The sequence below is a fragment of the Opisthocomus hoazin genome, chromosome 3, assembly GCF_030867145.1.
Source record: "Opisthocomus hoazin isolate bOpiHoa1 chromosome 3, bOpiHoa1.hap1, whole genome shotgun sequence".
Lineage (NCBI taxonomy): Eukaryota > Metazoa > Chordata > Aves > Opisthocomiformes > Opisthocomidae > Opisthocomus > Opisthocomus hoazin.
Genome location: NC_134416.1, coordinates 59,632,124 through 59,648,472, shown reverse-complemented (window position 1 = coordinate 59,648,472; position 16,349 = coordinate 59,632,124).

The window sequence follows — 16,349 nt, the reverse complement described above, 5'->3', positions numbered from 1 at the left end:
AACCCCCCTGTACACAGTTACTACCTGAATGTACTGTAGTTCTTGTCGCTCCCTCACTGCAGGGTCTCTCCACCTCATGCTGTGTAAATTATTTTTTGGACATGTTGTGGCTTATTGTATTACAAGGTTCTGCAGGTCTTCTAGGGGTTGGGAGGACAGGCAGCTGTGACTTTCAGTGGAGATAAATGCAGGAAGGACATCATGGGATGGCTGTTTTATTTTAAGCTCCTGATGGTCAGTGTATTACTGTCTTTTTGCAGAGATCATGCATGACCAGACTGGTGACAACTTTAGTAGCAAGTTGCGTTGCCTTGTCATACTCTTTAAGAACATATTACCTCTTTTCTGCAGTATGCAGCTTTCATCTTTCTGAGATGCCTTCCTCCCCGGATCCTTATCTGTCAAGGACTAGCAGATGGAAAGGCAAGAACTTCAGAACAGCCTGGTGGGTATTGAGTGGGTGAGGTTAAAGTGGAATACAGTAGAATTGCTAAAGTAGATTTGAAATTTCTGCAGAGCTTTTTTTGTTCCGTCCTAAAGAGAATAAATAAAGGCTTAGACTACAAGTCGCTTTAGAAGGAGGGCAGTGCAGTAAAGGAAAACCAGTGACCTACTTAAAAAGAAATTAAAACACATTAAACCTCTTGGGGTTGAGGTTACAAAAAAATAGTAACGAAAAAGTGCAACACAATGAATGTGTGCATGAAAGGAGACATCATCTTCATTTCATCCCTAGAGGCAACAAAATTCTAACAGGAATCAGTTTGGCTCCCTGTCAAATTACTGTTATGCAGTTGTTTTTATTATGCAGTTTAAAGGCATATTTTTACTTTGCCTAGTAAGACTTTTAGGGCGCTGACTTTCTAGTGTGTTAGTATCTTGTTTCAAAACAAATGCTTCTCACCCTGTCCAGTATCCTAGGGCACAAATAAGTTTCTGCCATCCTTGTCTATTATCCTGTTTATTATGACAGTTGTACTGTATTTCAGCAACTTGATTTTTTCCCTTTTTTTTTCTTTCCTGACTATTACATAGACACGATTCTGGATGACCAGAAGCTGTGTTTTATTTATCCTTTAATCTTTGATCTGTTGATTTGGATGGTCTTTCCAGGACTTAATGCTTCTGTTGGCATTGCTGTCATTATGACCAGGTCATATCAGCCTTTCCATTGCATCAAAGTGGTTCCCCAGGGAAGGAGTCTATTTACCTAATGTAAATCACAACATGCAGACCTAATCAGAGCTACCTTCACAGCTCTATGGATAATAATTACAAGCACAGGAATTACATTTGTCTTATATCCAAAGCTTTGAGAGTAATTAAGTCAGTTGGGAACAGACAGGCTGATTTGATACCTTTGTGGATTATTAGGATCCAGCTGTTTCCGCACTTTGATACCCACGGTGACACAAATCGCTGCCAAGTTGACAGGAGCATCCTGATGCACAGGTCCTCCTTACAGCATGAGAGCCTCCCACGGCTGTGCCGCCTGCACACTCACACCTTTCCAGGACCCAGCACCAAGCCTGGGTTCCAAGAGCCTGACTGCGCCAGAGCGTGGCCCAGTCTTTCACCACCAAAGCTGAAACAAGGATTCATGATTGCTACACTGGAGCAGGAGACAGAGGAGCCATGTACCAGACCCCAAAACATATATGCCCTTACCTGCCTGCAACTTGCTATTCCTGCCACGATAGGTTCCACATTTCTCATTTGTTGTCCTCTTCTGTCCCTGTTGCTAAGGACTTAATCTCATCCCCTCTTTTAGTTTCTGTTGCCCACTCATCACACCATCTTTAATCGCCTTCAGTCTTCTCCTCACTCTTCTTCGGTTTTTCCTCTCCACAGATCCACGCATGATTTAACCTCTTCCATCTTAAAACAGTGCCCTTGAACTCATCTGCCTTTCCTGGTTTTTGCCTCATCATCCTTTCTCTTTTTATTTCTCAGCGTACTTAACAAAAAGTTTACAATTGCTGTTTGGGGTTTCATCAAAAAAAACCCCACTTTAATGCAGCTTCTGCCCTTGTACTTTGCTGACACCTAAGTCTACAATTTGTTTCAGTAACTGTCATATTCTTTTCTCTCTCTTGAGGAAACATCCTAGTCATTTCAATTTTTCCCCATTCACAGTCATTCAGAATATTGCTGCAGATAATGTTTCCCAAAATTTGGCCACAAAGTAAGAGAAAGTTCCGACTTTCCTTTATTCTCCAAAGGCTTATTTTCACTTTCAGGGCCTCTCCCCCCTTATAAACCTGCATTTGTAACATTTTTTATTTCTTCTCTTCAATCCCCATAATTATTTTGATTCAACTGCACAGCAGCTGTTTCTGTGTCAGAAAATGGGTGACAAAAGGAACCACAGGACCAGCAAACACACTAGGTATCATCTCGCAGCATAGACCCTGCCTGACAAATTCCATGGTCCAAGCTGCACCACACTGCTAACTGTCACTCCTCAAAGGTAAACAAGGACCTGCCTTGGCAGTAACTCATCAACAGAAATGCCTGTCTCCACTGCAGGTGCTGGCGTACAGAAGAACACTCTCTCCATCTTGGATGTTGTCCTCATACAGAGTGACAAGAGATTGCCTGGCTTGGAATTGCCAGCTTGTGTTTGGCATGAATTCAGCCATCTGGGCTGGAGGATGGTGAGCTATGCACCAAAACCAAACACGTGGGAGCCCCTGGGCAGGCCCATGTGCAGGTCTGGTGCCATCAAAATGGTGGTTCTATGGAAATTCTCCTCTTATACCACACTATGATGCCAGTCTGCATTGCCCATTTGTTTTGTGCTTTCCCTGTGCTACCCACTGGGGAAAAATTTCCTGTATGTATGAATATCTAAAATAACTTTTCAGTTCCTTGTTAAAGTTCTTTGCTCTGATATCTGAAAACCCCATGACAACTGTAAAGGCTGCTGGAACTGGTACCAGTCACACTGACGGGTACCGTTGTGTCGTTTCCTTGCACTTCCCCATCTGTCTCATAAGTACATCTATCCTCTCCTCTTTAATGCTTTGATTTAACCTTGTGGAGACAAGGATAGGACGTAAGAGGGGCTTTACTCAGAGACTGTTCGAGTGACGAAACCAGTTCTAAGAAGGGTCCTTGCAGGAAAAGAACTATATTGGAAATTAATTTAAAGGCTTGAGTGGAAGAGTGGTGTAAAGCAAAGGGGAGCCAAACCCTAATCCTGTTGCAGATTCATTCTTCTCTCACATAGTTTCTCATCCATTTGTGGTGTGGATGATTCTAAACTGCCAATGTAATATTTATAATCTCAAAATCTGCTCAAATCAGGAGATGTTCAGTGCTTAGAATGCTGTCTTTCCTATTTTGCGTGATCTAACTGTAATTGGTGTTAAGTTATTCCTATTTTTTCTAGAAATACAAAATGTGTTACTTTGCTTTTAATCTGCATAGACTGAAACCATCTGCTGTGGTTCACAGTTGAAGAACAAGAGATTATAATTTCCATCTAGTATTTATATCCAGCACTCTTTAAACAAGTAATTGTTACTGCTACCAAGTTGTAAGTCAAGAGAAGTGTACAATCGTAATCCTACATTTAAGCACATGAAAGACCCATTCCCTTTTTGAAAAAAAATCCAACATTTAAATGCACATTTATCTTGCTTCTACCTAATAGGGAGAAGGCAGCTTTTAGTGGCTCAGGTGGAGGAGGAGTGGAGGCTGTTCTCAGGGAAGTCAGTGACACTAACTCCATTAGTTAAATGAGTAAAAGGTGATTTGACAAAAGAAGGAAAATCGTGCTGTACTCAATTGCGGGCTCAGCTAGTTTGCCTCCAGAATGGCAGGAAGCAAGAGTCAGCAGGGACAGCTTTGCACTGAGAAGACCTATTTGAGAAATATATTTTGTTTGTGTTGTACATGGATATACCTCAAGTCTGCTTGAGTTACAGCAGAAACATGGGACATCCTGTTTGCATTGCACTCAGACATGCCACAAGACAGTTTGATTTAGGGTAGGAAGTGAAATATTGTGTAATATCTGTTTGCTTGGCATAGTTGCACAAAAATAGTAGAGCTAAGATAACTGTACCCAGGAATCAGATGGCCAGCATGCCGTCTGCAAACAGGTGACACCCACCTGAGGAGGCTGGATGGAACCAGCGTGCAGAAGAGTCTAAAATCTGTCTGACAAGCCAGAACAGACTGGATCTGATCTAGGGAAAGAGGAACTCAGCCTTTGGAGCACACTGGACTTGATCCACAGGAAAGCTATATATAAACACGAGTGATACACAGTGGAGCCTGGGGAAGGGAGAATATGCCCCCTTTGGTTCTGTCTTCCTTTGCTGGAGAGCTCTCAAACTCAGCCGCTGCCGCCTTGGAGGCTAAGAATCGTCAGGTGGTGTAGCCATCAGAAACCACAATGCAGTGTCAGCCTCACAGTATTGTAGACCTAAGGCTTCACGTTTAGGTCTGTATGCTTAATCAATGTTTGATTTTTGGTTGTTAACAGATGGATTGCCTGAAAGCTGAGCAGAAATAGATGCCTGCTTGGATTATTGACTGGCTTATCTTCTCAGAACTTTCCCATTGTGGTGGTCCCCAGGTCCCAGCTGCAACAGTTAGTGAAAAGCAGTTTCTGCTACCCACACCAGTTTACCAGGCTTTGCAGGGCCTGAAAAGAAACTCCTGCCGGGAGGAATACTACCACACAGAAGCTGAGGAGAGGAACAGGATGTCTGTGAATCTAACGGAGCAGGTCTCCTGTCCATATCCTGTAGATACCAAAGTGCTTTTAATCCATGCATTGGACACTAAGTATTCTCATTGGTTTTGGATATTCAACGTATACAGATAGAATTGTATCCCACACTTTATCCATGCCCACTGTCTGTCATCCTCTGGCATTCAAAATACTGATTCAGTCTTGGTCTTAAAACCAGCTAAATTACACCAGAGGGGAATTTGGTCCTGTCTTATTGGTAAGTAGATTTTGCTTCTGTCCTACATAAACTAGAGAAAGACGTAAGAGCAGCAAGGCTAAATGTGTTAGAGCAGATTTGATTCCTTATTTAGCTTTTTTCCATGATGCAAGTCTTCAGCTCACTATCTACCCTTATGTATCCTAGAACATTCTTTAAATGATGATAATGCACTCTTTCTGGCACCGTTTATTCAATTAATTTGTTACATTTGCGCAACATTTTACAAACAAAATAGGTCAATTTTTTTCCTGTTGACATAATTCAACAGACTTCACTTAAGTTTGTCTAGAAGGAATTTGGTCCAGTTAGATTTGTTTACAGATTTATTCAAAATTAGGAAATACTTTTAAAATTTAGGTCTGCACCTAACTTTCTGGCTGATCTTAGGACCGGAAAATGCTAAGGCTCATTTTTCGCCTGTGAAAAATTCTACTTAAGAATAAATGTAGGAAACTTCCAGCTCCTTGTGTTGCAATTTTTATTGTATTTTCTGTATAAAATCTTTCAACCACCAGTCTTTTTCCCATCCTTTTGAGAGAGTAGGTTTTCCCATAATTAGCCAAGTCTGACTTCTAGAGGAAGCAATACACTAAGATCTAAACTGTTGAAAGGAGGAACCACAGAGCTTCCAGATGCATTTAATCTACAGTCGGTTTAAAGAGACTGAACCTTTTGCTGTCTTCAAATATATGACGTGTTTCGTGTCACAGAAAACATTTTAGCAGAAGGGGGTGATACAAGGCAGTGTTGTGACCCTCTGAGTGCCCTAGAGAGGTTTCAACAGCAGAGGTTACAGGCAGAGCTCCTCAGTCGCACACACCCTCAGAACTGGACAAGTGTAAAACTATCTTAACATCTAAAGATCTTGTAAGATGATTCAAGCACAGCACAGAATCTCACCTCGCAGCTTTACATCACTGTACTTCCCATATGTCATTATGAATATAACATTTCTCCCTCAGTCTGGAAAGGCCTGAGATAATGAGCTTTATCTTCATTGCATTTTTATGCCTGGATGAACATGTTAGTTTGGTTCTAAAGGTCTTAGCCTTTATGGCTGAGCCTTATAGTTGCTGTAATCGCCTGACTTCAGAGAAGATGTAAAAAATAATTTCAGCTCCTGTTCTCTTATATGGTGCAAATAGCATACGTTAGTCTGTCTGGTTAGGCAGCCCTCCTATCTGATTCAGAAGTGTAAAACTTCTCCCCTTGTGTGTAATACTGAAGCATCATACGTGCATCCATCAATACTCTTTTGGTTCAAGACAAACAAAAAGAGATAACTTTTCAAACAACACATACTTAAATGTGGAACTTTTATGGTGACCTCTTATCAAGAGATGAGGAGAAGGCTAAGGTACTCAACAACTTTTTTGCCTCAGTCGTCACTGGCAACCTCTCTCCTCACCCCTCCCAAGTCGATGGATGACAAGATGGGGACCAGGCGGGTAAAGCCCCTCCCACTGTAAGGGAAGATCAGGTTTGTGACCACCTGAGGAACCTGAACGTACATAAATCTGTGGGATCTGATGAGATGCATCCCAGAGTCCTGAGGGAAATGGCTGATGGAGTTGCCAAGTCACTCTCCATGATATTTGAAAGGTCATGGCAGTCAGGTTCTGAAGTCCCTGGTGACTGGACGAAGGGAAACATTGTGCGCATTTTTAAAAAGAGTAGAAAGGAGGACCCTGGCAACTACTGACCTGTCAGCCTCACCACTGTGCCTGGGAACATTATGGAACAGATCCTCCTAGCAGCTCTGCTAAGGCACATAGCGAACAGGGAGGTGATCCAAGACAGCCTGCATGACTTCACCGAGGGCAAGTTCTGCCTGACCAACCTAGTGGCTTTCTATGATGGAGTGACTGGATCAGTGTGGAAGGGAAGAGCTACAGATGTGATCTATCTGGACTTCTGTAAAGCCTTCAAAACAGTCCCCCACAACATCCTTTGCTCTAAATTGGGGAGATACGGATTTCATGGAGTGGACTGTTTGGTGGATGAGGAATTGGTTGGATGGTCGCATCCAGAGGGTAGTAGTCAACGGCTCGCAGTCCAGATGGACACTGGTGACAAGTGGCATCCCTCAGGGGTCCGTACGGGGACTGGTGCAGTTTAACATTTTCATCAATAGCAAGATTGAGTGCACCCTCAGCAAGTTTGCAGATGACACCGAGTGGTGGTGGTGCAGTGGACATAACAGAAGGATGGGTTGTCATCCAAAGAGACCTGGACAAGCTGCAGAAGTGGGCCTGTGTGAACCTCATGAGGTTCAACAAGGCGAAGTGCAAAGTCCTGCATCTGGGTTGGGGCACCTCCACTATCAATACAGGCTGGGGGATGAAGGGATTGAGAGCAGCCCTGCCAAGAAGGACTTGGGGGTACTGGTGGTGAAACGCTGGATCAGGTTGCCCAGGGGGGTAGTGGAGGCCCCATCCTTGGAAACATTCAAGGCCAGGTTGGATGTGGCTTTGAGCAACCTGGTTTAGTTGAAGATGTCCCTGCTCACTGCAGGGGTGTTGGGCTAGATGACCTGTAACGGTCCCTCCCAACCCAAGGCATTCTATGAACTTGCTGCAATGCAGAGCGATCAGTGCCAAACTGTGTTCATGCTGAAAAAGTACAAATAAGGCAAATCTGTTAAAAAAAAAACAAAACCAAAACCAACCCCCCCCCCCCCCCCCCAAAGTCTATGAAGCACAAATATCACCTTTGGGCTGGCAAGTGCCTGAGCTTCAGGCTGTTCAGAATGGAAGAATTTGCCATCGGTGTTTGTTTACCCTGTGACAGTGTGCCCCATGCTCTGTCACAGGCCGCTGCCGGACTGGATGGGTCTGCAGCGCGACCTCCTGCAGCCGTGCCCATGTCCAGGTGTTACAGCTTTTGACACGCAGGTGCAAAGCAGAGGCTTGTGCTGACACCATGTTTTAGCAGGCAAAATCATAAACACTAAGTCCTAGTGAGGATTTTTTTTGGGATGTTCAGTTCACTTCAAAAAACACAAGATGGAAACTCTTTAAAGTCCTGCGGTTGGCGTTTGTGAAGAGATGAGGTTTCGGTGCTGCAGGATGTGCACACGCTTGAAGGGCTGGCATTTGCGGTACTGCACTGTCGTCTGCCAGCGGGTACTACGTGCTCTCACGAGCCTTACCTTTCTTCGTTTCTTCATGGTGAACGCTGTGCTTAAAACAAGGTTTCATCAACCTTAGAGCTCTTCTGAGAAGGTTTGGCTGACGGATTTAGCCGAAGTAAAGGGCAGGCTTTAAGCTAAGCGACGGGCAGTCACCCCCAGCAAACCGCCAGCTTCTGCGAGAGGCGACGCCTTGCTCAGCCACAGCTCCTCTCTTACCCTGTGACTCCTCGGCCTTGCAACAGAAGCAGCCCGCTGCGACCCTCCGGAATTTTAAAGGCCAACTGGGTGAAAAAACCGCACCTAAGATTCAGACTATTCCCGGGGCAGGCGCAGCCTCCCGCCCGGCGCTCCCGCTCCCGCTCCCGCGGCGCCGCAGTGCCGCCCGCTGGCCGCCGCCGCCCGCGCAGCCGCGCTCCGCTCGGCGCCGGGCCGGGCCGGGCCGCCGGCTGCGGGGACGCCGGGCCGGCGGCTGCGGGGACACCGGGCCGGCGCCTGCGGGGACACCCGGCCGCGGCGTCCGTTCGGGCCGAGCCGCCGCACCGGGCGCCGGAGGGGGGGCGGGCAGCGGGCGCGCCTGGCTGCGGGGCAGCGCCTGCCCCGGCGGCTGCGGTTCTGCGAGGAAGCGTGAGCCGCGACGCTGCGGGGAAAGAAGCGGCCCGACGGAAATACCGGCAGAACCGGAGCGTGCCGGGTTGGCGGAGCTGGCGTCAGCTGCAACGAGGTGGCTGCCGTTCGGTGGTGGGTGCCACCGGGCTTGTTACATAAAGTATGCAGAATTTTAGGAAAGAAATGAAGTGCTAGGCAAAGGGTTCCTCGGCGTGAACTGGAGGGTGCTGCTTCACTCGTCGTGAAGGGGGTGCATTATGCCCATCATCCCAAGCGAGTGTCACGGTGTGCTGTTACGTATGTGCTGTGCATATACTGCAGGAAGAGAATCCAGTTTCTATTCATTTGTCTGAGTTAAACAACCGAGGATGACTGATTTTAATCTGAAATGCATTGCACAGAGTGTCTGGTAGCTGGTACTATGCAAAAATTCTCTTTGCCTTCGTCTGTGGTTTGCTTCAGTGATTTCTGCTTTTGAGTCCATTGTGGCATTGGATACAACTGTTTTAAACTATTTGTAATAAAGTATTTTCACTTTAGCCGTGGTAGCATGAAGTCTCCAGAGATGTATACGAGACATTGCTTGCGTATTCTTAATAAATGAAACATGGTGGAGTAGATAATTCTGTTGTGTAGTATGCCGTTTATTATATACATCTACATTTTCATTAGATAGCTACAAAGTTAACTACTAAAAAGAACCTAAGTCAAAACATTGGGAAGAAAGCACTGTACGGCCTTTTTTTTTTAATTGTGCCATGTTCTCGATTACGGTACTGAATATCCAGAAGAATCACACTTCTGAGCTGTGGGGTTAGGTCTTTTCCCTCTCGAAAATGGATCACTGAAGTATGATGCTTGCCAGAACAAAAACTTGGGAGTAATGCTGGTGTTCTGAAGAAGGCACATCAACTTGCAAGCTCCCAAAGCCATTTGAATGCCGGAAGGGAGATGTCATTTTACCACCCAGGCAAGAGATGGGGTGCTCTCTCCTGCTCCGAGAGGCGCACTGAGCAGGGCCCCCGTTTGGCTGGGTAAGACTGTCCTTTCCTCTGCGTTTAGGGAAGACTGGTAAAAGGTGGGAATCGCATACCGGCAGTAGACAGCATGGAGCATTTCCAAGCTAAAGAACGCAGGACAAAAGGAGAATGGAGACTAGGGAGATAATGTGTTGATAAAATTATCCTCTGGTGACTGTGCAAGATAAAACGTGGCAGGCATCAGATACTCTTCACCTGATCCTGTGGCTCCCCTCTTCGTCAGAATAATTTGCATTGAATGGTTCCTTTAATGAAAAATGTTAGAAGAAACTACAGTAAAAATTAAGGGCTACTCACACAGATTAAATTTAGCCAGGGAAATTAACCTCCTTTTGTTTATCCTATAGCCAATGGGATGAGGTAACTTTTTCTGCAACCCAGAACAGCTGAAATATTGTGTAAAGGCACTGACTATAAAAGAAGCTCTGGGAAATTAGTGCCCTAGGAAAGAGCTAAGAATGTCACTGACTATTATGACCAAACTTCATAACTTGAAAGAAAAATGTATACACATTGCTCTGACCCTGCAGAGCTTTGGTGGCATATTTTATGTTCAGGAAGAACTTTATGCAAAGTGGAAGCTGGTACGTAAACTTGTCCACTTAGGGAAGTGCTGTGCTTCAAATATATGCCTGCTTGCAGATTGTTCTTTTCCTATTGCCACCTTGTGACCAGGAAGATAATTTACAGCTGGTCTTTGAGATGAGCATGCACTGCTTTACGCCACTTTGCCAACAAAATGGCTGCCTGAGATTTTATGGGATGATTCCACTTTAGCTGGACGGTCCCTGAAACAATCCAACATGCCTTCAGTGATTCAGGGAGCACAATGACACTGCAGCGTTTTGGGCCGGCTTATGATATCTGGGTGTCTTACCATCCAAATGATAAGTAGTTTCCCAACTATGGAGCATGAGCCCAAAAGGAGATAACATATCAGTAGACAAATTACTCATATTTATATTCATTCTTATGCTCAAATCTTTTCAGGAAACGGAGGCCTATAATTTCATACAAAACATACTTACGTTTTTACCCTTAGTGACAACATTTTTCATGCAAATAACAGATATCAAAACATTCAGCTGCAAGCACAGCTTTGGGATTTGCTCATGTAAGCACAGATGTACGCATATGCAGCTCCACTTTTTGAAAATGTGGCTCAGTTAATGCTTTGGTTCATACGGGAGGAAGAATTAAGAGGCACCAATTTGCATGTAAAATTCTAGGGCTGTGCAGCTCCACATAATAAAATCTTGAAGCAAACTAAATAATGGGAACATATTGCCATCATTTTTAAGTCCCATATCACCGGAAGTACTAGACGTTTTCTTTGTCCTGTAACATGTGTCCTGGGTTCAGCTGGGATAGGGATAATTTTCACAAGAAGCCAGTTGGGCTGACCCAAACTAGCCAATCCAATGGGATATCCTATGCCATGTGACGTCATGCTCGGTATTTAAGTGAGGAGCTGGCTGAAGCATGGGGATTTGCTACTCAGGAGCAAGCTGAGCATCGGGCGGTGAGAACATTGCATGCTGTATATTCTTTTATCAGTACTGTTATTTTCTTCTCTCTTTGCCATTCTGTTAAACTGTTTTTATCCCAGCCCAAGAGTTTTGCCTTTTCCTTCTGGTTCTCCTCCCCATCGCACCGGGAGGAGTGAGTGACCGTGTGGTTCTTTGTTGCCAACTGGGGCAAAACCATGACAGCATGTTAAGAGCTCCCATAGCATCTGAATGCATCCATAAAACTGCAGATTACTTAATCATTTATAAATGTTCTTTTCTATGTGGTTTTTATGCTTTGAAAAATGAAGTGTTGTCAGAAAACGGTAAGACCTGTCTGAGTGAGGACCTCAACATTAGGTCTTCTCAGCTTTTCCTCCTTCTGTTCTGTAGGTAAGCAAATGGATGCATAATGCTGGAGGTTGGGTACTGAGCTCCAGCACTGCTTTTACTTGCCAGGCTCATGAAACTGGTTCCCTGCTACCACAGTCCTTTATCACTGTTAGTCCAAGGAAGAACAGCCATCGACAGGCCAAGCTCTCTACATAGATGTTGGGTACTTGATATTTCCAAAATAGCTTGAGTTTGTCAACCAAGAACTGGCACTTGACTCATTTCTTCAGTGCTGTGTCCTGACTACCCTTGGTAGATGCGTCCGATAAAGTACTGGCTGTGTATCTCACTGCCCACTGAAAACTGACTTTTCTTAAGACAAATGGAAGTATTTTAAGCAATTTTTTTTATCTTCACAGCGCTTAGACCTTCCTAAAAATCTCCAACGAAAGCTAGAAGTGATTTATTTTCAGAGCTCGGCAGTTCCTCTTATTTATATATGTGTGAGGACACTCCAGGATTGGAAAGAAATCTTGATCTTACCAAGTCTTCATCCCCAAAATGGCAACGAAGAATGCTGCCTAAGTCAGCACACATATTTATAAGCCAATCTTTGCAAGGCAGTAGCTTGTGAATAGCAATTTCTCATCTTCCTTGCTATGCTGCAATTTAGTCCCCTGGAAAGACATTTTAGGTAAATTTACCAAAGGCAAATGTAATGAAGATGATATATTAAAAGCTCCCAAGCTGGTTAATCTTTAGAGGCAATAGAAATTTATTGAGAGCAATAGAACAGCCTGTGCTAGCCTCCAGTCACAAGATATAAAGGTGTTTATTTTTAAAAACCCGAGTGAGGGTTGAGCTTCACCATCTATTTTCCACACTATTGCACTGATGTCAAGGATCCTTTGGTGCTAGACACAGAAAATGCAGCAGCCTGGATGCCCAGTGCTCCCCGAACATCAACGGGGTCTCAGCGTCAGAACTGAAATACAAATCCCCAATAAGGTGAGCCAGGGGGTAACCGTTCCTCTGAGATGCCTGTATGCAGGACTGTCGCAATAACACACGTAGATGCAACACCTACTGTCTAGCATCTCATTCTGTGGGCTACCAGAAGATATAACAGCTTATGTGATAGTCAGTTGATGGTCTGTACACTTTTTTTATTAATGGAGGAGAAAGAACCTCTAATGCAGAACTGAAGAGCTTATTTAAGGATGTGTTTCTCTGGGGAAGTTTATCATCTCCATTGGTTTAATTACATCACTGAGAATATGTCAGCTTTAGTCCTCTTGTGAACCTCTATGTGATTTTAAGCTTGTTTTCATTTTGGCTTAAAGTACTTTTGAAGAGACATATATTAAACTGAAAAGAGACATTCTAAATCCTGAGAGAAACCAGCTACAGGAGTTGTCGCACTGCCTCAGTAGCAGCAGTATAGATATATTGCTATAGCTGTGTGGATAATTTCCCTTCACAGGCAAGTTTCTGCTTTGTAGCAGGGACTCTGTATCCAAAAATACTACCATTTTATTTCCCTGGGGTAGCAGTGGTCGGAAGCTCTGCTATGACTGGTGAGCCAGTTACCAGGCAGGGAGGGAGAGGAATGTTGATCCAACACTTAGTAGGTAGTTATGATGGCTATATAACTATTTTCGCTAATGGAAATTTCACTAATGGAACATAAATTTTCACTAATAGATTCCCACCAGAAATTTTTTAATAGGTAGAAGCTCTTTTGTAATACACCATTTCTGACTCGCAACAATTGCAAATTACAGAGGGGCTGGAAAATACACCAGAGCATCTGATTCTCTTTCATCTTGAAGATACCCAACCCCAATTACTGTACGTAAAAAGACTTGAAAAGAGATGAAAATATAATGTACCTTTAGACAGAGCCTTTACTCCACCAGAGTGACAAAAGCGGCCTGAGAACTGGAAGAGCCAAGTTTACAGTGGCTGTAGATAAATGGAGAAAATGTGGTATTACTTGGGACAGTACTAGCAGTTGAGAAATGACATGATGGAACCCAGAAGCAGAAACCAGTACATTAAAAGGATTCAAAGTTGATATCTGTTCTTCGTATAGTTGTAACAGGGTTTGTTCACAGAACTGGGAACTGCAATTACTGTAAAGATTGAGCATATGAAAAAGATCAGTGTTTGAAAAAGATAGTGCTTTAAGAAGTGTGATAAAATTGGAGTAACTGAAGCATGATATTGCAAAAAGTGGTTTAATGCTGGAAAAAGCAAAAATTTAAAATATCTCATCTACAAGCTTTCAAGCATTACAATTTCTAAGCAGAGAGGCAATCTCCTAAACCAGACCTCTGCTAAGCCCCAGAAGAAAAGAACAGAAGTATCAGGAGTATGTATCTGGCAAAAGGCCTATTTTTCTGTCCCTAGTTTGTGATCGAGGGTGCAATATATACATATAAATATATAAAATAACATGCAAAAATGTGTATATGTTTATTTCTAAGTCCAGTGATTATACTGTACAATCAAATAATAGTGACATCAAGACAATATTACCATTGAAATATCCAACTTCAGTCACAGCTTTGGTATCTAAGTAGGTAAATACAGGCATGACACGGAGCTCTGTCTTCTGAAAATCTGGTGTTGACAAAATTGTTAGTCATGTGGGAGGACAGACTACAGACGCGTCAGGCTGCATGTAAAACCCAAGGGAAATACAGCCCCTAATAACATAAATATGGACCATACTGCAGACAACAGGCTAGCAATACAGCTGCTTTCTATCACAACAGGGAGTTCAACTGTGATGGTTTCAAATTCAAACAATCCAGAGATTTTGTTGCTATGGCAACATCAGCCCTCCACTGCAGAAGGCCAAATACATGGGATACCATTCAAGTCCTTTCACACGTGCCCATCTTGTTTCATAATAAAAGCCTGGAGAGCCAGCATTTAACCGTGCTAACACCATCACTGCATTGAGCAAAGGTAAAGGTATTGCTTCTAGGAAATACACTTTGCGGCATTTAGCTTGATGACGAGAACCATGACTCATAGCATTGAAGAATGTTTTCATGACTAATAATAGGCTGCCATTAATATTTTTCCTGAAAAACAGTTTCTACTGTTACATAAGTCTGCAGCTGATGATCTTTGGGACTATATGATATTTTATTTCTGTCAGTCATATGGTAGAATACTCTATAAAAATTGAACTGGGTTTTATTTATACTTATGTGAGTTCTACTACTAGAAGAGAACCTTGCATCTTTGGTGTGTTCATTCTCTCACTGTCCCTGTGAAACAGGACAATGTTAATTAAAAGTTCTTTAAACCTGTGGTTCTTGCTTGCCAACATTTGAAATATTTCTGCGAAGTGTGGCACTGACTCGTGTGTATTCGGCCTGGCTGAGATGGAGTTAACATTACCCACAGCAACCCTTGTAGTGCCGTGCTTTGTACTGGTAGCTGGAAAGGTGTTGATGAGCAGCATCCAGGCTGTCTCTCCAACATTCCCCCCTCACCAGGAGGCTGACAGTGGGCAAGATCTTGGGAGGGGACACAGCCAGGACAGCTGACCCCAACTGACCAAAGGGATATTCCATGCCATATGACGTTTGCTCAGCAGCAAAAGCTAAGAGAAAGGGGAGGGAGGGCATTTGTTATTAAGACATTTGTCTTCCAGAGCAGCCTCTATGCGTACTGAAGCCCTGCTTCCTGGGAAGTAGCTGGACGTCGCCTGCTGATGGGAAGTAGAGAATAAATCTTTTGTTTTCCTTTACTTCCGCATGTGGCCTTTGCTTGTGCTTTATTAAACTGCCTTTATCTTGACCCATGAGTTTTTTCCATCGTATTTTCTTTCTGCCCTGCTGAGGAGGCGAGTGATAGAGTGGCTTGGTGGGCACCTGGTGTCCAGGCAAGGTCAACCCACCACACTGTGACATACATGTATGTATGTTGGCTTAGCCAAGAAAAATAGCCCTTCTCTTTTTTCAGATCACCATGCTGTTAACTGGTTTCCTGCAACAGGGAACTCATAGAGGGAGACAAAGAAATTTTTGCATGGTCACGGAGGCATGTGACAGGAAAATTGATCCCTGGTTTCTTGTTTTCACGTTTAGTGCCATAGCACAAGGCTGCTCTGTTCAGAGTGTGCAGCTGGGTGCTGCTGCGCTGTCCTTCCACGTTACAAGGAAACCAGCCGCGCTACATCACTTTCTTGTCATGCTGAATTCCCGGCAACTTCAGAAAACCATTTCCAGCCAGTTGGTTTGTTTTGCTTGGTGGACTGAATGTTACCACTGCGAGCTCTACGTTTTCCTAGGCTTTCCTCTGCCCACTCTGAGTACAAAATCAGAGGACTTTTGTATGGAAATGTCTCACTTTTGACAGATTTCTCAAGATACTGTCTGAGACACAAGATCTTGGGCTGGAGGCAAAGCATTGGATAATGTGGATGAAGACACTTTCAAAATAATGTATAGGAAATACTGTGAGATCTCTCAAGCTTAGAGACTCCTGTGTATTTTTTTTCTCTGAATAAGGACTACAGGGTGGCAATAGGTAACTTGTACATACTTATGAGTAGCCTGGAAGCATCTCGTAATTCTTCAGTTGATAACTCACCATGTCCTTTACTTTTAGAATCAGATTTTAGTGTATGTTTGGGTTTTTTTCTTTGTATAATGAATTTTGTTGCCAGGACTTGGCAGGTCTTTGTAAACGCGACGGTGAAGACGTGGGCACCGCAGTATGTTCATGTTAAGACTGCACC